The sequence below is a fragment of the Ornithorhynchus anatinus genome, chromosome 7 (assembly GCF_004115215.2).
Source record: "Ornithorhynchus anatinus isolate Pmale09 chromosome 7, mOrnAna1.pri.v4, whole genome shotgun sequence".
In the NCBI taxonomy this organism is placed as follows: domain Eukaryota; kingdom Metazoa; phylum Chordata; class Mammalia; order Monotremata; family Ornithorhynchidae; genus Ornithorhynchus; species Ornithorhynchus anatinus.
In genome coordinates this window covers 4863358-4889358 of record NC_041734.1, presented here as the reverse complement: position 1 = coordinate 4889358, position 26001 = coordinate 4863358, and positions in this window count along the sequence as shown.

Below are 26001 nucleotides of genomic sequence, written 5' to 3'. Positions count from 1 at the left end.
TTTCCCCATTTTACATAGCAGGAAACTGAACAACAGGGAGGTTAAGTGGCTTGTTTACGGTCACACGTCAGGTCAGAGGCAGGACGGAGATCAGAATCTAAATCTTCAGACTCCTGGTCCCTTAATCTTTCTACTAGGCCACAGTCCTGCTCAGTAATTGGTGAGTTGACATCAGAGGGAGAGGTCTGCATTTCAGATAACAAGAACTCCTGCCTAGCAAAAATGGGAGAGGGGTTTTAACTTCCAGAAAGTTATTTTATACTGCACCATCTTGCAGCAGATTTTCTGAGGACTTGTGTGGGTTTGTTAGGAAAATAAAAATTGGGTCAGAATGGTTTCACACTCTACGCCAGTGCTCCTCAAAAGTTTATTTTTGGCTTCGGGTTTAGAGAATTACATCTTTGAATTTCTAATTTACCCAACAATGGAAGAAGGGTGTGTTAATCAACAGGCCTTTTATACTTTCACCTGTGACTGTTTGCTCTTCTTTAATAGCCGAACACATTAATGAAAGGATTTTTGCCTTCAAAGTCAAATAACGTGTACCGCAACCTTATTCTTCCCCTCCTGCAACGGGGTGGCTTGAAACTGTTAAATGGCAAAAGCAATCCTATCTCATCTTTCACCGGAATGTTTCCAGAGCTCTTTTCTGCAGAGAAATGGACACACACCTCCAAGGGAGTCACTCCCCGTCATTAAAATGTCTTCTGCTTCAAATCGGGACCTAGTCACCACAGATCACCTCTCCAAACCAGGTAGGGAGGGAGGAAGGAAATACACAGTCCTTTAAATGCACAGTGGGGGTGGGGTGGTGGGGGGGTCTGTGCAGAAATTGGCAAATGTTCCGGCAGATTGTGATATAAAGTGGAGCCTTCTTATAGCAGATCACAGGGCAAGGAAAAGAATGTGCGAGCAGTGGGAATTGGTACAAAAATAGAGAAATGGGGGCCCCCGTGGGCTTTCTGGATTGAAATTATCCTAAATTCAGCCTTTCAGAATCCCTCTAACTGGCTGCCACACCTGTATTGGCTCAAAATTAACAATCCTAATGACCCTATGCAAAAGGTAAGGAGGGGAGGTGGTGTCCAAAATGAAGGAACTAAATCAATACTGTAGGAAGTTCTAATCCTCCCACTGCTGCCTGTTCACCATAGAATCTCCTGAACAGGACCCTGAATAAATCATTTTCCCACTCATCTAATTCCTGGTGACTGTGTTGAGGAATAACTAATTTAAATAATTATGAAAGCATTACCAGAGAATGCTCCTTTAACCATGACTAAGATAAGAAGTGGGCAGAAACTGGGCAGAGAAGGATATGTATTCAGAGCACAAATATTTTCCAAGTAGCAATGCTTAATTTTGTTTGTGTGGTTTAGGGAGGACTAAAGGAGTTCACATATTCACCTCTCCCTGCCAGGTCCTGGATCAAAATATTCTGGGCTTGAAATGGGCCAGCCAAATCGTAACACACTCAGGTCCGCTCCACAATTTGAATGTCGCACAATCCACAAGTTGGCGCACGTAGTAGGAAGCAGAGCATGGCCTCATGAATAGAGCACGGGTCTGGGAGTCAGAAGGACCTGGGTTCCAATTCCGTCGCTGTCACTTATCTGCTGTGTGGCGTTGGGCAAGTCACTTAAAATGGGAATTACTATTGTGAGCCCCATGTGGGATATGGACTGTATCCAACCTGATTAGCTTATATCTACCCCAGCGTTTAGTACATTGTCTGGCACATAGTAAGCGCTTAACAAATACCATAAAAAAAAGGGTTGTGTGCTTGGGGTCGGCCAAAGTTTGATGCTGCTATGCTTCCCAGCTTCTGGCTCAGACTTGCTGTACCTTCCCATATCTTTCTATATCTTCTGCAACTCTACGGTATTTAATACAACAAAATAGCAACCAATGGGTGGCAAGGGTGTAAAAATATCCTACTACATGGACACCACATTCGCAAAGGAATTTATATCAAAAAACACCAGCCTCGGCGGGATCTTCAAACCATCTATCCCTTAGCCCATAAACTGAGGGATGAAGGGATGGTGTGACAACTGTGCCCTACAGACAGATATTCCTTTTCTGCTTCAACTGCAGCTTTCCTGTGGCAAGGTGTTGAGACTACCTGGGATTTGCATTCTGTTTCAACCTAAGTAGTTTCCATTTTCTCGAAGGTCAGAATAAGCAGATTCCTTAAATCTGGGGCACCACCTGGCCTCTTCTGCCACACCTAGATGATGAACTTTGATTAAGGTCCAGAAATATGATTTCCCTTTCACATCTCTCGTCTAGGTCATCTACTGGCTTTAATCTGATTTGCAAGTCTCTTTTAAAAGGGGCATTTAAGAGGTAGTTTGTGAGTTATTAATTTTTCAGTCCCAGATATTCAAACAAACAAAGGTCACCTTCTTTGAGCAGATGCAATAAAGCCCATCAGATGCCCTGTGACTTCTTTATCATCCAACAAAGACAGTGCTTTTTGGTGGGTGGTTGTTGTTTTTTGTCCTGGGACCTGCCAAACTGAAGACATGAGGAATAGCCTGAGGCCAGTGATATTATCATTATTATTTTTGTTAAGTGCTTACTATGTGTCAGGCACAGTATTAAGCACTGGGTGGATAAAAGATAATCAGGTTTGACAAAGCCCCCACATGAGGTTTACAGTCTTAATCCCCATTTTACAGATGAAGTAACTGAAGCACAGAGAAGTTAAGTGACTTGTCCAAGTTTACACAGCACACACATGGCAGATCTGGGATTAGAACCCAGGTCCTCTGACTTCCAGGCCTAAGTTCTTTCCACTAGGCCACATTGTTCCTCACGTGCCTGTGTGAGCAAGATAAGGAAAGTGGGTGCCACTGACTGCTCTTGGTATGCCTCTGAACCAAGCACGATCCCGATCTCTCAAGTTCCCAAACAAACCTTCTCCTGGCCAACAAAATCAACCGTGGCAGGACCCGGGATTGTCAGGCTAGAGCTGGGAGGTCATAAAGTCTTAATTGGGGTGGTCTGGGGCACCAAGGTAGCAAACCACTGCTGAAATTAGGAATGTAAATAAGGAAGCATTCCTCAGGTAGGTGTTACCTTTCAGTCACAGTATCCTCTGTCAACAACCCCCCACAGACCATTTCCAGAAGAGGAAGGGAGTTTCAATGCCACCGTATTCCTGAGAGTCTATTGCGGGCCTCTTTTTTACGCCCCCAGCATGGAGTGGAAAGCTACCACTCGATTCCACTAGACGGCCACTAACCACCTCTCTTCCCTTTCGGGGAGAAAAGTACTGAGAGCAGCCAGGAAGAGGCTTTAGTTCTCTACAGACACCCCCAAAAACCTTTGGGACCCTGTGGTCCCAAGTGACTGTTACTCCAATCGTGCATCAAAAGGGCTCACGTACACCTTAGATGCCTGGAAAATGCCCTGGTCACACCCCACCGGCATTATGTGAGACACGTGCGAGGCTGATAATTCTTTGCCTGGGAAAGGTAAAATGAGGAAAGGGGAGTTTTTTGAGCACCTGCTGCCAGAACCCAAAAAGCGTCTTTCTTATAAGGCAAGGCAGAAGTCCACACGCTGAATATCCAGCTGGGAAAGAAACATCAGGGCAATCCAGAAAAATTATTTTAAACTGATCCCTGACAGAGAAGCTGAATGGTTTTGAGAAATCATGCCAGAGGGCAAAGTCCCTCATCTAGAAGTTGTCCGTGGTATGTGGTCAAAAAAGGCTACTAATAAATATATCTGATAAATAATGATGATCGTCTCCATATTTCTTTGTTTAATTCTCAGTTTCCTTGCAAGACCTTCTTGAAGTTTGGTTGTAATGGATCATTACGTCCATAATGTGCTCAATGTTGGAGTGAATTTTGAACAGTTTTTAGGCTGCATACTGTTTTCTTCCAGATAATTTACTGGATTAAAATTAGCAGTGTGAAAAGCTGTAGAGAAATCTAAATGCCTGCCAAATCAAAGAAATAATCACATTTTTATGAATATTTAATATCATAGTCATGGCAAATAAGGCAAGTAATTAGTACTTACCATAAATTTGCAAAGTATTATTTTATGTAAATGTTACATTCTACTAGTTTGATATGAATTATTCATTGTATTACCAGACACTGACACAAACCAGTAAACATTTAAATCTATGTGTTATTAGTTTACTTACCTTCAGTGATTTTGAGATGAGGATTTTTTGATGGGCTGAAGTTGGTGTTTTCCTTCACGTCCCAGAAGGGGTAGGAATATAGGCAAGTCCCAGTTAAAGTCACCTGCAGTGTATTACAAATCACGTAGGTTTCTTGGGGCATACAGGGGAAGAGTTTTCCATAATGCCTCACTCCTGGCTGCAGAACGGTCGGAGCTGTTTATAAAATCAACTACCGCATAAGAAGAGGTGTCCTCTTTTACCAAGTCCCTTCCTTAGCTTCCCTGTAGGATGCACAGTAACCCGGCTTTCTACCAGGCAGTCTAGTTTTCAGCTAGTCTATGATGTTGGTGGTATTTGTTAAGCATTTACTATGTGCCAAGCACTGTTCTAAGCGCTGGGGTAGATACAGGGTAATCAGGTTGTCCCACGTGAGGCTCACAGTCTTAATCCCCATTTTACAGATGAGGGAACTGAGGCACAGAGAAGTTAAGTGACTTGTCCAAAGCCACACAGCTGACAAGTGGCAGAGCCAGGATTAGAACCCAGGACCTCTGACTCCCAAGCCTGTGCTCTTTCCATTGAGCCACGCTACTTCTCTCCCCTGTCTGGTAAAGACATGGCACCAGAAGGCTTTGCGTGTGGTATTTATATTTTCAGCGCCCAGTCTCCCTCCACCTTAGCTCCCGTCAAAGAGCTCCATGACTCAGAGGCGGCTCCCATGTTCAGAGGGTCCTGGTAGGGGAATTCAGTAGAGGGACCGGCGAGGAACTGGAGAGACCATTGATGTCCTCCCCATACGCCAGATACATGCTCTAGGTTAGGGTGAATCTGAACTGACTTCTACTGACGGTCCCACATGACATGAGAAGTCGCATGGCCTAGCAGAAAAAGTACAGGCTTGGGAGGCTAATCGCGTCTCCATCATTTGCCCGCTGTGTGACCTTGGGCAAAATTATTTCACTTCTCTTTGACATCAGTTACCTCATCTGTAAAATGGGGATTAAGACTGTGAGCTCTGTTTGGGACAGGGCTTGTGACCAACCAACCTGATTATCTTGGATCTATCCCAGTGCTTAGTACAGTACTTGGCACATAGTAAGAATTTAACAAATGCCACAATAATAATGAATATTATTATTATTACACTGCAGGCCCAGGTATCACACCCGCAGTGTCATGCAGTGATATCCATGAGGGTCACCAGAGGCCATCTTACTCCCCTGGCCTACCACAGAGCATCTGGATCAAGGATGGTGTGACTCGGGGAGAGTCGGCATTCATTTAGATTCAGAGACAGGAACTGTGTCCAATCTGATTATCCTGTAGCTACCCCAGAGCGAAGTATAGTGCTTGGCACTTATTAATAATAATAATAATTATGGCATTTGTTAGGTGCTTACTATGTGCCAAGCACTGTTCTAAGCGCTGCTGTAGAAACAGGGTAATCAGATTGTCCCATGTGGGGCTCACATTTTTTAATCCCCATTTTTACAGATGAGGTAACTGAGACACAGAGAAGTTAAGTGACTTGCCCAAGGTCACACAGCAGACACGTGGCAGAGACGGGATTAGAACCCACGACCGCTGACTCCCAAGCCCGGGCTCTTTCCACTAAGCCACACTGCTTCTCTAAGTAAGCACTTAACCAATACCATCATTATTCACCCTAACGGGGAATAGTGTGCATCGTCTCAGAAAAAGTATGTGGTTTTAGGAGAAGTGTGAATGATCTCAGAATTCTGGGACAAACCCTCGCTGCTTCCTTCAGAAGCTGTAATGATGCTGATCTGGGCCCAGGGTCAAGGTTCACATAGGGAAGGTCTGTTCTAGTCCACCAGTTAATCATATTTATTGAGCATTTTTTGTGTGCAGAGCACTGTACAGACGCATTCCCTGCCCACAGTGAATTTACAGTCTACAGCAGGAGACAGACATTAATATAAATAAAATTACAAACCTGTACTTAAGTACACTGGGGCTGAGAGGGAGGATGAATAAAGGGAGCAAGTCTGCTCCTCCTCCCCTTCCCATCTCCCCGACTCCCTCCCTCTCCTTTACCCCTCCCCGCCCCACAGCACTTGTGTATGTATGTACATATTTATTATTCTATTTATTTTATTAATGATGTGTATATATTATATTGATGCTATTGATGCCTGCCTACTTGTTTTGTTGTCTGTCTCCCCATTCTAGACTATGAGCCCGTTGTTGGGTAGGGATTTTCTCTATTTGTGGTCGGATTGTTCTTTCCAAGCATTTAGTACAGTGCTCTGCACACAGTAAGCACTCAGTAAATATGATTTAATGAGTGAAGGTGGCACAGAAGGGAATGGGAGAAGAGGAAAGGAGGGTTTAATTAGGGAAGGCCTCTTGGAGCAGAGGTGACTTCAATAAGATTTTGAAGGTGGAAAGAGTAATTGTCTGTGGGATATGAAGAGGGACGGCATTCCAGGCCAGAGGTAGGACGTGGGCGAGAGGTCAGCGGTGAGATAGACGAGATCAAAGTACAGTGAGAAGGGTGGCATTAGAGGAACCAAGTGGGTGAGTTGGGTTGTAAGAGGAGAGTAGTGTGGCGAGGTAGGAGGGGGTAAGGTGATTGAGTCTCGAGCAACCCTGCTAACCGCCATTCAGAAAATGCTTGAGAGGCTTGGATGAGTCTGGGCCAACACCAGTAGCCTGGGGTCCTTGAAGGATTGGGGTGAGCCTCTCTCAAAGACCCATCCAGAGTATGGAAATTGGGCCTGCACTCTCCAAGGAGGAATCCGACCCTAAGTTTCAGCCCCCAGATCCATTGCATCCAGAGGGCGGAGATTGGTTCCAGTTTTGCTTTTCCCGAGGGGAGGGGGATTAGAAAGTATACGACCCTATCAGCAGCATCTCTGGGCAGCAGCTGTCAATCAGGTGAACCCTCTGGTCAAGCAGGAGCCACACCCCAAAACACAGGTACCCGGCTTAGAAGTTCAGTCTCTCTACATCATCTCCTTGAGCTGAACTGAATGACTGAATAAGCGGAAAGAAAGAATAAGAAGAAAACAACCCACCTCTGCACATCTCCCTTTCTCTGCTTTGAAAACGATACAGAAAACATTTCTGACATAAAGAAACTTGTGAAGTTCAGGGTTTGGTTTTTTTTTTTCCAAATGACCATTTGTTTTGCCCTGGGCAGACTTGGCCAATGGGAGCAGCTGATGGAAGAGAAACATCAGAAAGGGCTCCTTTGGAGAGGGGAGTTCCTTAGAAGTCTGATCCCTGCTTTGTTTGGTTCATCCTTTCCTGCTCCATCTCCCTCTACATATTCTAATCACATCCGTCAGTCTGATGAATAAAATGCCCAATTATCCTTCTCCCGACACTGTTTCCTGAGGCAACAGGGCCCAGGATATTTTTCTGTGTGGTCACAGATTTCAAAAACACCCCTTGCTACTCCCGCCTTCAAAATAACCCAGTCGCTTGAGAGTCTCTTCTAGTTTAGCGAATAGCACCCAAATTCATCTGGACCACCGAGCGTAACCTCCACCCTATCTATGGCTCTGGAGTGGCAGACTGTCTACTTGATTCGGCAAGGAAACAGGGAGTTTCCTCTGCCTTCAGATGGGTTTTCCCTCTGGATCCCAAATTACCCCAAGAGAGAAGTGGGTATTTACACCTCAAAGCAAAAATAAAGTTTTAATCAGCTACAGGCCCACGGACATTCACACATCTTCAGAGGCTGAGCTCTTATTTGGCACTGTAGGCTTTCATCTACACATTCACAGCATTCCTAGCAAAACTTCCTACATATCTCCTTTAAGGAATTTGGAAGGCAACGTCCTAAAGGAGGCCAGCTGCTCAGGCAATCCCAGCCTGGGAGAGGACCGAGCGGGGGAATGGAGGTCTCCATGTTGGGTGGCCTACAAGCTTGAGACGAAGGCATAGAAGGCACATGAACAGTCCCTAATCTTCTCACCTGGGGTCCTCTCTGTCTTGACAGCTGCTGTGTGGCTAAAATCTAGTGCGGGTCACTGCCTGTTTCCTAAGTGGCAGGAAAGCTTGCATCACACCTGGAAATTCCCAAACCATGCTAACTTTGTTGGTGCCCCAAGCTAGTCAGTTAAGCATCCCCAGGAAATAAGAAATCTGTGTGACCTTCAGACTATCTCCCTCTCTGGATGAGAGAGCCTTCTATGCCTCTTTACTGGGATTACCTTTAGGGGATGGTGACTCATTTGGGCCTTCTTTCATCACCCGGAGAAGATGAAGTGGCCCTAGATATGAAGTGGCAATTCAGCAGTTCAGGGCCTTCTTACAGTTGGCTCAGTTGGTCCACTATTTAGGGGCAACCCACCATCCTTCCTTCCTCCCCCTTCCAGAACCTTCCATTCTACAAGCTTTCTTTCCAAGGTTTCTCACAAATCCACCGTGCCTATTCAAAATGGTGGTTCCCTCCCCAAAACTATGGCAACAGTACCAACTTGTATATTGGCTAAGTCATGAATGCGGACCCTATTCCAAAGACATCCCCAAAATAATGTTCACTGTGATATTTGAGCATCTATTTATTTTTAAAAAGAAGGTGGTAAATGTATGGAATCTATTACCCTTGAAAGCCGTGCGTGCCAGGTTGTAAGTATCAATAGGATCCAGAAGGGTTTGACTTTGTTCATGGGCAACGGTCCCATAATGGATTATTGGAGTGAAAAATCCCTAACATTGAGGTTGGATATCCAAAAGGGCAACAGTCCCACAAGGGTCCTGGTGTCCACTTCAAAGATGGAATCCTGGGCTGGTTTTTTCGATCCAGTAACTGCATTGCCCAATCCCTTGGTTTATCCTACCAAGAGGACTGGTGGAACAAAGAATTGTCAAACGAAGAACTGGATCCAAAAGCATAGGTACTTAACTTAGGATCCGATTCAAAACATTTGGGATATGTATTCCATTTGGCTTTGGATATGTGAGTTTGGAGCAGCTGCAGATTTTATCAATCTCCAGGGAACCTTAGAAGTGGGTAAGAATGACTTTCAAATCAAAACTATTTATATTAGTTGTTCAGTATGGGGTCTGGGTGGTTTTGGTTCTGACATTAATGAAGTTTATCTTGTCAAACAATGAACTTGAAAGTTTGACAAATTCTCAATTCCCAAAAGTTTTAGCAAAATCCATTCAGGTTTTGATCATTCCACCTCTCAATCAATCCCATGAAAGCAGAAGGTCTGCACACCCTGCTCCTTTCTCCCACTTTCCTACAGGGCCAGGGATCCTCGCTTTCCAAGAGACAGAAGGTCTAGAGACTCATTTCTCACATCCCACATTTGACTATGGTTGACAGATTCAGTGAAAGAACTCTGATTGGGTGGTCTTGCTTACATGGCTAGAATTGCCATGACTCTACAAACTGGGAAGAGCAGCAAGGCCATCCCTAGGGTAGAGGAGATCAGTTCAATCATCCTGGGCCTTGCCCTTCTCAGAGCAGCAGAGCCACTCGGTGAAGAAGCAAGTCAGACCCCAGGGAATCAATGTCCCTGGAGGATTGTCTCATGGTGGGTAACAGTTCAGAGTTGAGACTAATGATAATAATAATAATTGTGGTATTTGTTAAGTGCTTACTTTGTGACAGGCACTGAGGTGGATACAAGCAAATTGGGTTGGATGCAATCCTGTCCCACATAATGATAATAATAATTATGGTATTTGTTAAGCATTTACGATGTGTCAGGCACTGTATTAAGTTCTGGGGTAGACACAAGCAAATCGGGTTGGACACAGTCCCTATCCCACATGGGGCTCACAGTCTCAATCCCCATGTTGCAGATGAGGTAACTGAGGGCCAGAGAAGTGAAGTGACTTGCCCAAGGTCACATAGCAGACAAGTGATGGAGCCAGGATTAGAATCCAGAGTTACAACTAATTAGAACCAGTGCATTTGGCAATCTCTAGACTATAAACTCATAGTGGGCAGGGAATGTGCCTGTTTATTGTTGCACTGTTCTCTCCCAAGCGCTTAATGCAGTGGTCTGCACACAGTAAGCACTCAGGAGACACGATTGAATGAAAAGTAGCTTCACTCTTTATACCCACTCACTTCCATACTGACTTGAAAACCAGAAAAGTGTCAAAGTTGGGTCAAGAAGAAATAAAATAATCTGAAGAGAAAGGATATATAGCAACTCTAAACTTGCAGAACTGAGAACAGCTTAAAAGTCTGGTCCAGCAGGAGTGGTATTTCTTGAGCACTTTACTGTGGGCTGAGCACTGAGCTAAGCACAGTATTGAGGAGGATATCAGATGGCCCGCCATCACGTTGAATCACCTAGTTATGAATAATTATAGTATTTATTAAGCACTTATTCTGTGCTAAGCACTGGGGTGATACAAGATAATCGAATCAGCCACAGTCCTTATCCCACTTGGGACCCCCACTGCATTCTAAAAGGCAAGGAGAGCAGGTCTAATTCATACTTTACAGTAGAGGAAACAAGCTCAGGGAGGTTGTGACTTCCCACGGTGACACTGTATTCCAGTGGCACTGCGGAAACTCATCTTGGATTTCCTGATCCCAGTCTCCTAGTTTATCGGCTAGGTTGCACTGCCTCCTCTAGTTAATTACTTTATTACCTAGAGTTTGGACTAGATTCTTGCAGAGTTTCTTGTCTTGTCTCCACAGGTCAAATGTTTTTCTTTTTGTTCTTGCTGTCTGGGAGGGGTGAGGAATTTTCTTGGGGAAAATGGTTCTTTCCATCCAAATCTGCAGAGGAAAAACATAATATTGGGCCTTGATCTAACATTAGTGAAGATTTCCCCATGCAAACAAGACAAATGCTTTTGGTACAATATTCCAATACACCCATCTCCATATCACTCAGGACCTTGACATCAACAGCCAGCCTGAATGAGGGAATTCCAGGCTCTCCCTGCTCTTGTCCAACAATCCCAAAACTTTACCATCTAAGAAGGGCCTTATAAGGCAGTGTCCAAAATCTTGGCATGGTGGGAGACAAGGTGGAGAGGAATCTCAGTTCCGGCCACCCAGATAGGAAGAGGTGAGAAAAAGTGGAGGATTTTGGTAGGCGTCTGGAGCTGTTGCTGCTTAACTCTTTCCCCTGATGTATGAGACAGCCCCAGATGTGGCAGACACACTGTAGTCACAAATGGCAGGAGGGGAAACAAAGTCAAGGGTCCATAACCCAAGAGGAGGCAGTGGATGCCACAACCAGGAACACGAAAATACAGTTTTGTTTTGCCTTCCATTTATTTCCAGCTCTGATTTCTCCCACTAAACAGACTCATCCCAGTCAGCCATCTCCACCTGGTGTTCTTCAAACCAGATGGAAGTGTAAATTATTTAAATACATGATCTTCCATTAGCCGTTGTGCTTAAGAGCATCAAAAAAAATGTTTAAGTGCTTTCCAGGATTCTAGAGAGCAATTGCACTAAGAGAGATAAACATATTTTTGAAGATTCAATTCCCAAATCTGGGCAACTTCTTAAAAATACAGTAGGCATTAAGATCCCCTCAAAAAGCTATGATTCCCATAATGTATCTTTTAAGAAAGGACAAAAGGAAAAAATTTCCACATAATTCTGACTTTTGCCATAAGATTGCAAACACTCTTTTCGCAAACTGATCCTGGGAGAAACATCGCCACCTCCCCACCTGACTTTTCTGAGTTTTCTGAAACAAAATGATGGCAGCCCTAATTCATTCATTCACTGATACAACAGCGTTTATTGAATGCTTACGGTGTACAGAGTGCTGTTCTAAGCATTGGGGAAAAGTATAAGGTTGAGAATTAGCTTACACAACATAAATGAAGGACATAGATGGCAGCAACTGGTAGAAGAGAAGTCTAAAAGTCAAAGGATTCCAAAAAAGTTAACTGATCTTCTCTAGACCGTTTCACGGCTTCATGTAGAAAGAGCATGGCCCTACGAGTCAGGAGATCCAGATTCTAGTCCCAGTTCTGGCCTGATCTCCTGAGGGATCCCGGGCAAGTCATTTAACCTCTCTGTGCTTCAGAGACAAGAACGAGAAGGGCAACAAATGCGATTGAATGAATGATGAGAGACCCAAAGGGCAGGCAAAAAGCTGTAAAAAAGTGAAATTGGACCAGGTCACTAGAGCAAAGATCAAAGAAATAGCATAGAGGCCGCTAGGGGACTTAGCTAGCCTAAGACATAAAAAGGAAACAAAAGAGGGAAACCAGGAAAAAACGTTACCTGCCTGGAGACAGATTCAGATAGCTGAATCTGAAAAAATCAGAGGCTTCTAATGTTTGTTTTTCCTCTCCTCTCTGTATAATCAATCAGTGGACTCCAGAGAGCACTTACTGAGCGCAGAACACTGTAGTAAACTTGGGGTGGTACAATACAACATAGTTGGTAGACATATTCCCTGCCCACAAGAGCTTGCAGTCTAGAGAGGGAGACAGACATCAATATCAATAAATTACTGACATGTACGTAAGTGCTGTGGGGCTGAGGGTGAGGTGAATACCAAGTGCCCAAAAGGTATAGATCCAAATGTGCAAAAAGCAGAAGGGCAAAGGAGCTGACCAGGGCAAATTTCCCTTTGGATGGAGGACTAGGAAGTGAAGCAACAATTGAAGGGTATTTTCTTCACCAAATTGGATGTTTGGAAATGGGTAGGGCCTGATGATAAACATCTGGTCTTTAAGGAATTAGGAGGTGTTAAAATAATAATGATGATGGTGTTTGTTAAACACCGTGAGCAAAGCGCTGTTATTATTGCTAAGCCACAGCTATTCTTTTTGAGAACGCATAAAGGGGTTGAAGAAGTTTCTGAGAACTGGAAATGGATAAATGGTGTAATCATCGCTTCCAAGTTAGGGGAGGAAGTCTCTGACATACACAGACCAGCCAGATTGCCATCAGTACCTGGCTGGGTACTAGAATCAACCATCATCCAAAAAAGGACATTCCATCAGTGGTATTTATGCACTGCTTACCGTGCGCAGAGCACTGTACTAAATGTTTGGGAGAGTACAGCACAACAGAGTTGGTAGGGCTGCTCTTTGCCCACAGAGAGATTACAGAGAGATTAGAGGACTGTAGGAACAACCTACATGGCTTTATGAAGAGCAATTCCTGTCACTGATTTCCAGCTCTGACAGAGCAGCTGGCCACAGAGACAAGAGTGAAGCAACTAATGTAAGCCAGTCCCATTTGCCAAGGCCAGCAACCCCATAAAGTGATTGCCCAGTCCCCAATCTACCACAGCAGGGTGAGGCCTTAAGAAGTAGCAGTGCTCAGCACACAGTAAGTGCCCAATAAATATGACTGAATGAATGAGTGGCCTGGTGGAAGTAGCATGGGCCTGAAAGTCCGGAGATCTGAGCTCTAGTCATGCCTCTGCCACTTCCCTCCTTACCCTGGGCAGCTCACTTCACTGGGCCTCAGTTTCTTCATCTGTAAAATGGGAATAAGATACCAGTTCTCCCTCTCCTTTAGACTGTGAGCTCCATGTGGGGTAGAGACTGTGCCCGATCTGGACTGTGCCCGATCTGCGTATATCTACCCCAGCACTTAGTAGAGGGCTTATCAAATAACACAATTAAATTTTTTCAACCTGTAGAACACTGGGAAGGCCAAAGCTGTGACTTATGACCAGAACTCTGCTCCTCTAGCCACAGAAACCTTAACATATTTACTCATATCCTTGTCTTTTATGTTGTTTTTGTATTTCCATTGTTTCATCTTTCCTTATGTGTCTATTCATTAGGCAGTATGACCTCACTGCCTTCCAGCTCTCTCCACTCCAGTCTTACTTCACTCTGCTGCCCAGATCATTTTTCTAGTAATAATCATAATTGTGTTATTTGCTAAGCCTTTTCTATGTGCCAAGAACTGTACTAAGCTCTGGAGTAGATATGAGATGATTAGGTTGGAAACAGACCCTGCCACATACAAGGCTCACAGTTTAAGTAGGAGGAACAACAGGCATTGAATTCTCATTTCACAGATAAGGAAACTGAGGCACAGAAAAGTGACTTTCTCCGGGTCACATAGCAGGCGAGTGGCAGAGCCAGGACTACAACCCAGGTCCCCTGTCTCCCTGCTCTGTGTTCTTTCCAGTCAGCCATGCTGCTTCTCTACATCTATTACTTCTGGATTGGCAAAGGGATGTCCAGTATCCACCAGAGTCATCTGTGGTCACTTTAGGCAAAGGACAGGGGACCGGGGAGAAAATGTTCTGACAGATGACAGAAAAGATCTGCCACAGCCTAGAAAGATCCTCCTCCTCCTTCCCCTCCTCCTTATGCCTGGATGCCCCCAGCAGAAGATAAAACAATCCTCATTTTCTAGTCATTCTAATTCTTTGGTACCATAACTGCTCAGACCCAGATGAGCCCCAGTTCGGGCCCACTGGACTGTAGCAGCTTTTCATCTGTGAGAAGACCATTCTTCAGAGTTTAGCTCCGAGCGTTCAACAGAAACGGGGGGGAGTGGGAGAGAGAGAAAATCAGGCAGGGTCTCGCAATTACCCAGCAGATCAACAATTCTCTGGGTCTTCCACCAGTTTTACTTTACCCAACTGCAAACTATTCGCAAGGAAATGATGAGAGGACCCGAGGTGTGGAGGAAGAAGAGGAGGAAGGCTGGAGGGGGAAGAAATCACTTTATTTCTACCATGATGCAGTGAGATAGAAATACAATCAAAAGGGGTTAATCTAATCCTTCTGGGATGCACCGAGTCAAGGAACAAGACAAAAACAAATCTGTGATCTGGAACTTCCTGAGCACCCACTCAGAGTGGATTAATGAGGAGTACACGGCTGTGAAATTGCGTGCCCTCTGAGTCAGGACAATGGTCCTACTGGTGCATGACCTTGAAATGAGGGGAATCAGACTTCACCTGATCCACAATTATAAAGACTTAGAGGGAGGGGTCTGGGGAGAAGAGGGAGGGGAGTGGGAGGGAGGGAGGGAATGGGGGGAGAGAGAGAGAGAGAGAGAGAGAGAGAGAGAGAAGAGAGGGAGGGAATGAGGGGAGAGAGAGGAGGAGAAAGGGAGGGCTGGGGGGAGAGTGAGGAGAAGAGAGGGAGGGAATGTGAGGGAGAGAGGAGGAGAGAGGGAAGGAAGGAAGGAAGGGTACGAGAAAAGAGGGAGGAGAGGGGGAGAAGAAAGGGGGAGAGGGAGGGAGAGAGAAAGAAGAACATGAAGAAGAAAGGGAGGAAGGAAGTAAGGGAGAGCATGGAAAAGAGCCTGAGAGAAACCTACCCAAACATTCCCCAAGCCCAAAGAGACTTTAAGCACAACATGAAATAGTTGAGGGACTCAAAGAGGAGGCTAATGTCTGTGCCTGTGCGTTCAAAGGCAAGCCCGTCCTCCCTGTTTCCGGGAAGTAAATATTTAGTTGCTGTTGTTGTGGACTTAGGAATGTTTGTCTCTGTTCAATTTTCTCTTTGCAATGAAAAATTGTTGCGAGATGATTTCTCGTCTTAGCCGCTTTACATGACAGTATTATCAAGGATTCATCAAGGGGCCATCTGTCGAATTTATGAAAAAAAATATGCAAAAACAAAACAGATGAAAAGGAAAGAGCAAGACAGAGTGGTTCAGGGGAAGATAGATGTGGCAGCATGTGCCTCCGTGTGAAAATTACAACATTTAAATCCTGTGGAATAAATTACTTTGCCGAAAAATTAGTGCTGCGCTCCCACTTTAGATTCTACCCTTACCATAAGAGCATAATGAAATATATCACATATCAAATCGCCCTTTCCTCCAACTATTATTATATTCTAATGACAAATTAGCAGAGGGCAGACGCAAAAACCTAGGATGGGAGGAGGAAAATGAACCAGAAAGGACTTGCTTAGCCAACGAGGCATCGTAAAAAATGGGGGATTCGCTCCTCCTCCTCTCCCTCCACCCTGCACCCTGCCACCAAGCACCCAAAGGTTAACAAATTGCAGGGTTGTTCTAACAGTGAATTTGTATATAACCAGATGACTCCAAAGCTGTCCGATCTCATATATAAGTTAGAATCGGAAAAAAAAAAAATTGGAAAGGGGATGATGAAGACACCCAGGTGCCGACAAGCATCTGAAGCTTTTGGTAAACTTTCATTCATTCATTTAATCATATTTATTGAGGGCTTATGGTGTGCAAAGCACTGTACTAAGCACTTGGGGGAGTACGCTATAACAATAAGCAGATACATTCCCTGCTCAAGTAGAGCTTACAGTCTAGAGGCAGGAGACAGACATTCAAATAAATAAATGAATAAATTCCAGATATTTCAGAGCCAGGAACAGGGTCTAACCTATGGTTTCTCCACACCACAAGAGCTGGGCATGGTCTATGGGTGTACTGTTAGGTCCCTTCACCTCTCAGTACGAAGTGAGCTGAAAGAATCTTTTTCATTTTCAGTCCCAACCTTTTTCCCATCTCATACGAATTCCCTGATGCTCTCCAAGCATCTGATTCCACTGATTCCCGTATATCCACTGGGCTCATTTTTTCATCAACACTTCGACTTGTGAAATACAGTGAAATGGCTTGATTGTACTCAATGTACCCCAAACTTAGCACAGTCCTTGGCCAATAGAAGCACTTAACAACTACCATATTGCTTTTTCAATACTGGAAAAATACAGTGAAAATTTCTTCCTCGGTGAAAACTGCCCAAAAATGCCATCTCTTAGTAAGATTTTACCATTTGGCACCCATTCAAAACTATCAAACATTTGATCAAGTACAATGTCTTCTTTCCACTCCTTTTTCTTTCTTTCTGGCCTCACAATTAACTCTAGATAAACAGTGGCATTAATCGATTCAGGGAAGTTGAAACCCAACGGCCTCAAGTCACCTGGAACAGACGGGGGATGAGATTAACCAGTCCTAGTTCTGAAACCCACCAATCAAATGATAAACCGGGGCTTACCACGGAAACATCTCAACCAAAGCAAAAAGGTGTTTTACTTCATCATAGTTTCCTTCCCTCCAATACTCTCTCCCTTCCAGTAAAAAAGCAGCATCTCCCAGGGATGAAATGAATTCTCTTAATCAAATCTGATGACTTCTGATGGCCAAAAGAAAAGACTGTCCTGTCGCCCAAGGAAGGTAGGGCTCAGGAGACTCGGGTTTTAGGGCTCATGCACCTGCTCAAAACTGCTGACCTGGTGGATTTCTGAATCAGATTTACTGGGGGGTGAAATGTCGATGGGATCTGTAGTGTTTTGGAAATTATCCACGAGGTTATTTTAGGCCACATCTGCACAGGGCCAAGCATATTTAATGAAAGGCATTTGCATGGAAAACTCCCCTTCTTGACTCAGCTCTGCATGGAGCCAACCTAATTTTAAAGGCTAATCAAATAGCAGTAGTCATCAGCACTAGGCCAGTAAGATATTCACTCCATTCATTCATTCAGTCGTATTTACTGAGAGCTTACTCTGTGCAAAAATACTGAACTAAGCACTTGGGAAAGTACAATACATTGTCCTAGCCCTGAAATACAGTTTGACCCTGGAATTAGGATTTTGGTCTGATAGGCAGATAGCTTTTCCAGAATCTAGGTCTGCCCCCTCCCCTTCTCTGGGGGGGGTGGAGGGGGCAGATCTCTGGGAAGACTCCAGAGTCCAGAATAGTTGACCAATGGGAGAGGAGGACAAGTCAAGGGAGCCAGCCCCCACTGACAGCAGTTGTCAATCAAGGGAACCTCCAACTAATCAGGAGGTACATACAAAGGAGTAATTTTACAGGGAAAAAAAAATCCTCAGTTACATGGCCTCAACCCAACCCTTTTCAGTCTTGTCAAATGATTTGCAACAGAAAGGACCATTAGCCTTGTCCTCATTGCGGGTGTGTTTGGTGGGGGTGGTGCAGGGGGAATGAAACAGATGTCACAGAGGCAGGCCATTGAGAACATCAGTTTTGCCCTGGTAGAGTACATTCATCTTCCAAAGTTATTGAGTTCACGCCCACTCTGGGAGAGCCTGATTCATCGTTTACTATAATTGTTACTCAACTGTACTAATGCAAGAGAGATGTTGGTGAGAATAAACTCTTGAGTAGGAGTCTGGAATTTCTGGCCAGTCAAAATCTGGAACTGAAGAGTCTGGGGAGAAAGTTGGCCAGAGCTGTCACCACCACCTCCTCCCACCAATTCCCTCCGCCATTTGCCTGGGCCATTCCCTCAGCTACTTTTGCCCTTTTAGTCAAATTGATGTAAATGCCCGCAACAAACCCAAATGATCTGTGACATGAAAAAAAGATAGTCACGTTCAGGCTCAAGCATCATTCCATAGTTCAGATGCCGGCTGATTGCTCCATGGCTTGGAGGACATTTATACTACTTGTTCTACCTGCTGTTTCCATGGACAGAAACCATTTCTGCCTGTTTGTAAGCCTTTGGAAGTGATCACAAGCTTGCTTCAGTTCTGGTCTTATGTTTTTTCTTTTAATGGTATGTGTTTAGTCCTTTCTCTGTGCCGGGCACCCTATGAAGCACTGAGTATAATCAATCATATTTATTGAGTATTTATTATGTGAAAAGGACTGAACTAAGCAGTTGGGAGAGTACAATACAACAGAATTAGCAGACTACGTTCCCCGCCCATAACGAGCTTAAAGTCTAGAGCATAGTGCTCTTCCCACAAGTAGGGGCTCAATAAATAACATTAATGATGTCAAAGATGTTATGAACAGATTAGGGAATAGAGAATTCATTTTGTCCAGGAGAGATTTTCTGCCTCTATTGGGGCTAGCCTGGGCCTTCATTTTTAAGACATCATCCAGAAAAAAACTTGATGTTCCTTTTAAATTAGGGAAGGATTGAAATCTGCCACATTTAGTAGATGCATTTATTAAGCCGCTTACTATGAGCAAAGCATTGTACTAAATACTTGAAAAAGTACCCAGATGACAAGTGGGCAAGTTCCTTGGCCCCCAAGGGGCTCATAATCTTAGAATAAGGTAAGGGAAGGATTGGTAGTACAAAGGAAATGTGAAATGATTAAAAAAAACCCAAAAAACAGAAAAACAACATGAAAAGACAAAGAAAAGGATTAATTCCACAGGAATTCCAGTTTCATGGTCCTCGCCACCACAGCAAGACTGCTCGGAGCTCTGAGAAGCAGCATGGCCTAGTGGAAAGTGCCCGGGGCCGGGCCTGGAAGTTGGAGACCTACGTTCTAATAGCAGGTCTGCCAACTGTTGGCTGTGAGACCTTGGGCAACCTCTCTGTGCCTCAGTTTCCTCACTGTAAAATGGGGATTAAATATTCTTCCTCTCTAGACTGTGAGCCCCGTGCGGGACAGGGACTGCATCAACCTAATTAACTTGTACCTACCCCAGCATTTAGAACAGTATTTGACACATAGTAAGAGCTTTAAAAAATCCTTTAAAAAAACAATTACCACAGCAAATTACCACAGCCACTGCCACAGTAACCCCCATCCCCAAATTCTAAATTTTCAGAAAAGGCCTCATGCTGCCTGCCATTTCACCCTACTGCATTGGAGAGAGAAGGATTGAAACCCAATGTCTGAGGAAATTAATCCATCACCATCAGCCAACAAACATGACAGAGAAGATGCTGGTACGCTTGGCCCAACCTAAAATTCCACATTTCATTTAAGACCTTCCCCTTAGGTCAGATTTTAGGATAATGATCCTTGCGTTCATCCAGAACACTTGTAATCTGGGTGAGTAATACCTTTTAGGTATGGACAGGTCCCACAAGTGAGAAGAGATATCTCACTGGGACAATACAAACGTCTCGCAGTAACTCGGTCATCAATAATTCATTCGTGAGAGTCAAATGCATTTTCAGATCTGACCCATCTTGCATCTCTATTTAATAAAGACTTGCAGGTGGGTTTAAAAAAAAAAAAATCTATCTGCCCCCAAAACAGCATCACTCCTACCACATATGGAGATCTCATAGAATTCATTCCGAGAGGAGGTTATGTAGGCTGAAGAGTATCAACCCAGTTCAAGAGGGGTTTGGATGAATCCACGGATGAGTCAGTCAGTCAAGCGTATTTACTGAGTGCTTACTCTGTGCAGAGCACTGTACTAAGTGCTTGGGAGAGTACAATAAAACAATATATGAGTCTACTTCATTGCCCTCTCCCAAATGCTCAGTACAGCACCCTGCACAAAGTAAGCACTCAAATTCACTGATTGCTAAATCCCCCCTTTTTTAAATGATATTTGTTAAGTGCTTACTATGTTCTAAACACTAGGGTAGGTACGAGATAATCCATACGGACACAGTCCTTTGTCCCACATGGGATTCACAATCCTAATCTTCATTTCACAGAGGAGGTAACTGAGCCACAGAGAAGTTAAGTGATTTGTCCAGGTCACACAGCAGACAAGTCGCAGAGCCGGGATTAAAACCCTGGTCCCTCTGATTCCGAGGCCCATGCTTTATCCACTAGGTCACGCTGCTTCTGTCTATCTCTCCACTTAAAACAAAATGAAACTGAAGGGAGAGAGGGATAAAACAATTATAGGCTACACCCAAGTGGCTAAACCCCATTACCCCCACTTTACTCATTTCAGACTTACTGATAAAAAAGTAAAATAATAATACCACCTTGAGCTTTGATTTTTCTGAAGCACTTTCACATTAATTATCTCATCATTACAATATCTCTGGGAGGTACAGGGAGACAAGAATTAGTATTCCTATTTTGCAGATGAGGAAACTGAGGCCCAGAGAGATGAAGTTGTTTGCCCCAGGTCACTCAGCAGGGCAGGGACAGCAAAGCTGGACTGAAACCAGAATCTCATAATAATCATCGCAACCCGAGCAATAAGAAACAACTGAAGACTTCCATGTGTGAGTAACCCCATAACCAATTTTTAAGCCAAACTAAGATACAACTTAAAAATCTGGATCCTGGCTTCACCTCCCAACTCCCTTACCAGCCTTAAAACAATCCCTCATACTCCTTGCCTCAGTTTCTCCCTTTATAAAAGAGTAACAGTACTTGCTAGACCTTAACCATGGTCAAGCCCACGAGCTCTTCAGCACTGGGAAGGTGTGAGGAAGTAAACATAATGGGTGAGGCCATATTTAAAAGGTTAACAGAGGAGAAAATTGTTGAGAGAAACCTCATCATAAGCAGAGAATGTGTGTAGCACTTCAGTGGTATACAGTCAAGCGTTTGCCAGGGTGAACTGGCCCAGGTAGGAGCCCAGTCACAATCATCACTACTTTAAGGAAGCTTGAGAAGGTATTAGATGGGTTCATAAAGGATAAGTGGATGGGAAAAGTTAGGAATCTTTGATAGTTCATTGCTAAGCATGAGAATGGGTGTCAGAGGGGACAACTAGCCTAGCACTTAGAACAGTGCTTGACACATAGTAAGCGCTTAACGATACCATGAATATTATTATTACTACGGTTACTTGGAGCATCCTGATTTTCCTGAGAAGTAATAATAGCTTGGGTCACCTTTTTTTTTTGTAATGATATTTAAGCACTTACTATGTTCCAGGCACTGTACTAAGCACTGGCGTAGATACAAGGTGATCAGGTTGGACACAGTCCATGTCCCACCTGAGGCTCACAGTCATAATTCCCATGTTACGAGGAGGTAACTGAGGTGGGGAGAAGTTAAGTGACTTGCCCAAGGTCATACAGTCATCAAGTGGTGAAGCTGGGACTAAAACCCATGTCCTTCTATCAGGACTGTGCTCTATCCATTAGGCGATGCTGCTTCTCACCTGTTAGATTATAAGCACTCTGGGGGCAGGACTGTGTTTTATACCTCTATTGTAAACCCCCAGAATGCACTACATTGCCCTACACACCATAGGTGCGCAAATACTTTGGATTGACTGACCAGAGCTTACTATGTGTCAAGCACTGTTCTAAATGCCAAAGTAGACATAAGTTAATCAGGTTGGATACAGTCCCTGTCACATGTGGGGTTCCCCATTTTCCAGATGAGGTAACCAAGGCACAGAGAAGCAAAGCGACTTGTCCAAGGTCACCCAGCAGACATGCAGCCGAGCCGGGAACAGAAGCCAGGTCCTGTGACTTCCAGACCCATGCTCTTTCCGGTAAGCCATGTGGCTTCTCTTCTCTACGTGAGGCCTAATAATGGGGTCGTTTGTGTTCTGATGGCTCAGTATGATGAGATCTAAGCTCTGGTAAGCCCAGTTTCTAGACTGTAAACCCTGCGTGGGCAGGGATACTCTCTATTTAGTGCTGAATTGTACTTTCCAAGTGCTTAGTACAGTGCTCTGCACTCAGTAAGTGCTCAATAAATACAGTTGAATGAATGAATGGTACGGATTGGCATCTTTACTCAATCAGTGACATTTATTGAGCACTTACTGGGTGCAGAGCACTGTTCTAAGTGCTTTCAAGGGACCATCTCTAATGGTCCCTTCTACCATTTTCCGTTCAGTCGCCGCACTCCCTCTGGGGCGATTTTTGCAGAAATGATCCCTCTAAAATTTCTGAAGGGTTGGGGCCCTCTCAAAGGGCAGAATTCCACACCATCCCCCACCAAGAAGAGCCAGCCAGGCCTCCAGGGAGGCAGATCCTGCAGCCGAGATGTACCCCCATGATATTACGAGGTTGCCACCAAATGGGGACTGTCTTTGGATCGGGGGGGCTCTCCCCCATCCCAAAATGTCGGCATCATTTCACATCCCAGAGCTCGGGAACCCTTCTAATCATCCTGCATTCGATGAGGCTTTTCTAGGAGAGGGCTGGGAGGAAGCCCTTGGTAACTCATTAGTACAGTGCTCTGCACACAGTAAGCACTCAATGAATACGATTGAATGAATGGATGATGTCCATTCAACCCACCCTTCAATCAACCGATCAAAAGTTTCTGTAGAGTGCTCGCTGTGTTCAGGGCACTGTACTAAGCGCTTGGGAGAGTACAACATAACAGTATAAGGGCCATCTTCTCTGACCACAAGGAGCTAACAGTCTAGCCACCTCAGACCACGAGGTGAAGAGGAAGGACAACAGATAACCATCACCGGGTGGAATTTCAGTCTCCAGTTAATGATCCAGGGCTCATTTTAACTATTCAAATCCTTTATGGGACAAATCTCTTTTGATCTGTGCCCTCTCGGCTGGGGGAGAGGAGACGGAGGGAAGGTTTGTTATCTTAGTTAAATAACTGTAACAGCAAATAAACACCATGCATAGAGCTGAGCCTTTTAGAAACGGAAAAATAAATCATCGCCGAAAAGATGATTTTATGAACCCACCAGTCATCTGAAAAATAAATGCTTTTCTTCCCCTCGCCGTATTTTAATAAAGAATTCCTTTTCTTTCCTTTTTTTTTTTTAAACTCACTCAATTACAATATCACTATCAGTTCAAATTACAGGTCAGAGATATGGTGCTTAATGTATGTACAGGCTGTTCTCTTCTCCTAATAACCTGTCATTCCCAGGATTTGAATGTCAGAATACAGCCTGCTGTGGTAATGCTAGGCGGCAGGGTGGTGATGAAAACTTTGGACAAATCATGAAGAACACTCCCGATCCCCATCCTCAGAAGGTTACCGGGGAGAGCCTTTCATTCCGGGGTGACCCCCTGATCTGACAAGTGACACCTACAAAATGAACAGCTCTCCAGCTTAAATTGTTTAACTGGAGCCTGATCAGTTTTATTATCTTGCTAATCCGGATATCAGCCGTTTCATCAGAATGGAAGATATGCATAGCATGAATTATTTTGACACGGGGACCTTTTAATTTTTGCCAGCGATATTTCACCGCACCAATCGGGGGCCTGCAGGCGGCGGAGCGGCTTGCCTTCTGGGATGTCAGAGGACACTGCACTTCTGACAGCACCAAATCATCTGGGAGCTGTAACGAGCTATTGCTGCAATTATTATCATCTCCTGAGTCATGCATTTCATTACGGTGTCGGCAGCCGGAGCTTTTCCGATTCAGGCCAGCCCGACTCCAGAAGCTCTGCCGTTTTATGGGCTCACGGAAAGCGGGGGGGAGAGGGAGGGTGATTTCTTTCTTTCCCTCCGCAGACAATGGTGGGGAAATTTCTACTAAAAGCCAAACATTAGCTAGGCCCCGCAGAAAGTGGGGGGACGTACGGGAGGTTAACCGGTGGTGGGGCACTAGAAACGGTCCACTTGAAGTTTATGGAAGCAGTGGGGAGTCGGCAATAAGGTTGGTGGCTACGGAGAGAAATTGAGAAGTCGGTCCTCTCTCTGTTACATTCATTTATTTACTTATGCTGCAATTTTAGGACTACGGGGTGTTGAGAGTTTGTTGATATGGGTCGGAAGGCAGCATAGCCTCGTGGAAAGCATGAGGAACTGGGAGGCGGGAGACCCCAGTTCTAGCTCTGCCACTGGCCTGCTGTGGGACCTCAGGCAAGTCGCCTACCCTCTCTGGGCCTGTTTCCTTGCCTGTACAATGGGAATATGGTATCTGCTTCCCCTACCTCTTTGGTTGTTGGTATTTGTTAAGCGCTTACTATGTGCAGAGCACTGTTCTAAGCGCTGGGGTAGATACAGGGTAATCAGGTTGTCCCTCGTGAGGCTCACAGTCTTCATCCCCATTTTACAGATGAGGTAACTGAGGCACGGAGAAGTTAAGTGACTTGCCCACAGTCACACAGCTGACAAGTGGCAGACCGGGGATTCGAACCCCTGACCTATGACTCCCAAGCCCGTGCTCTTTCCACTGAGCCACGCTGCTTCTACTGTGTGCCCCATATGGCATAGGTTCCATGTACGATCTGATTATCCTATAGTATCCAAGTATTTTGGAACACTGTAAGCTCTTAATGAATAATTGTCTAAAAAAACAAACAGGCATTGGATGGCCTAGAAAGGGTTATGGAATACGCACTGTTTGGAAGCAGACGTGGAAAGAGCACAGGCCTGGGCATCAGAGGACCTGGGTTCTAACACCTGCTCTGCTACTTACCTGCTGGTTGACTCTGGGCAAATCACTTAACTTCTCTCTGCCTCAACTCCCACATCGGCAAAATGAAAATTCAATGCCTATTTTCCCTCCTACTTAGAATGTGAGCCCCAGGAGGGACCAGATTACCTTGTATCTACCTCAGAGCTTAATACAAACCTTGGCACATAGTAAACACTTACCAAATACTATCATCATCATTATTATTATTATTATTGCAGTAAAGAGTGCCATGGGCATTATTTTGTGCGAGAATTGGAACACCTAGATCCAAGGATGCTTACAAGATGAATCCCCAAGTCTCAAGCCCTCAGTGGAGCATCCCAGCTCTGCTTTGCAAACCCGAACAGTGTGGAAAAAAAAGTCCTTCATTATTCCACTTTCTTAAGAAAGCCGATATGAGCATCAGGGGGCAGACCACTAAACACAGTGCTAGGTAGAGGACAAAAGAAGCAAGATACACGATCGCTGGCCATGAAGCAGCTCACAAAGTGGGCGAGATGGGCCAATTAAATAATTTAAGAGTCATTGGCCATTAGAATTGCCTGATGCCCTTCAACTGTTGAAGACTATTTGCCATTTCATCGCATAGCCAGAGCAGATATAACAAAATGGTGATTCGTTCATTTATTCATATTTATTGAGCACTTACTGTGTGCAGAACACGGTACTAAGCTCTTGGAAAGTACAGTTTGGCAACAGGTTCACAGCCCTCTAGAAATTTTCAATCTAATGGGACGAACGGACGGACAAAAATTATTTACAAAGAGAGGAAGCAGAAGGAAGACTAAGGATTTAATAGGAAAGGGTAAGAATGAATTGGGATGAAATCACTAGTAAATGATTGGATGTGCAAATAAATAACCCAAGCACAGATAAGTGCTGAGGATAGGATTGAAATATATGTGGTAAGGGTTAATAAATGACTAGCAAAAATAAACAAAGTCATAAGTTCTTTTCCCATTTG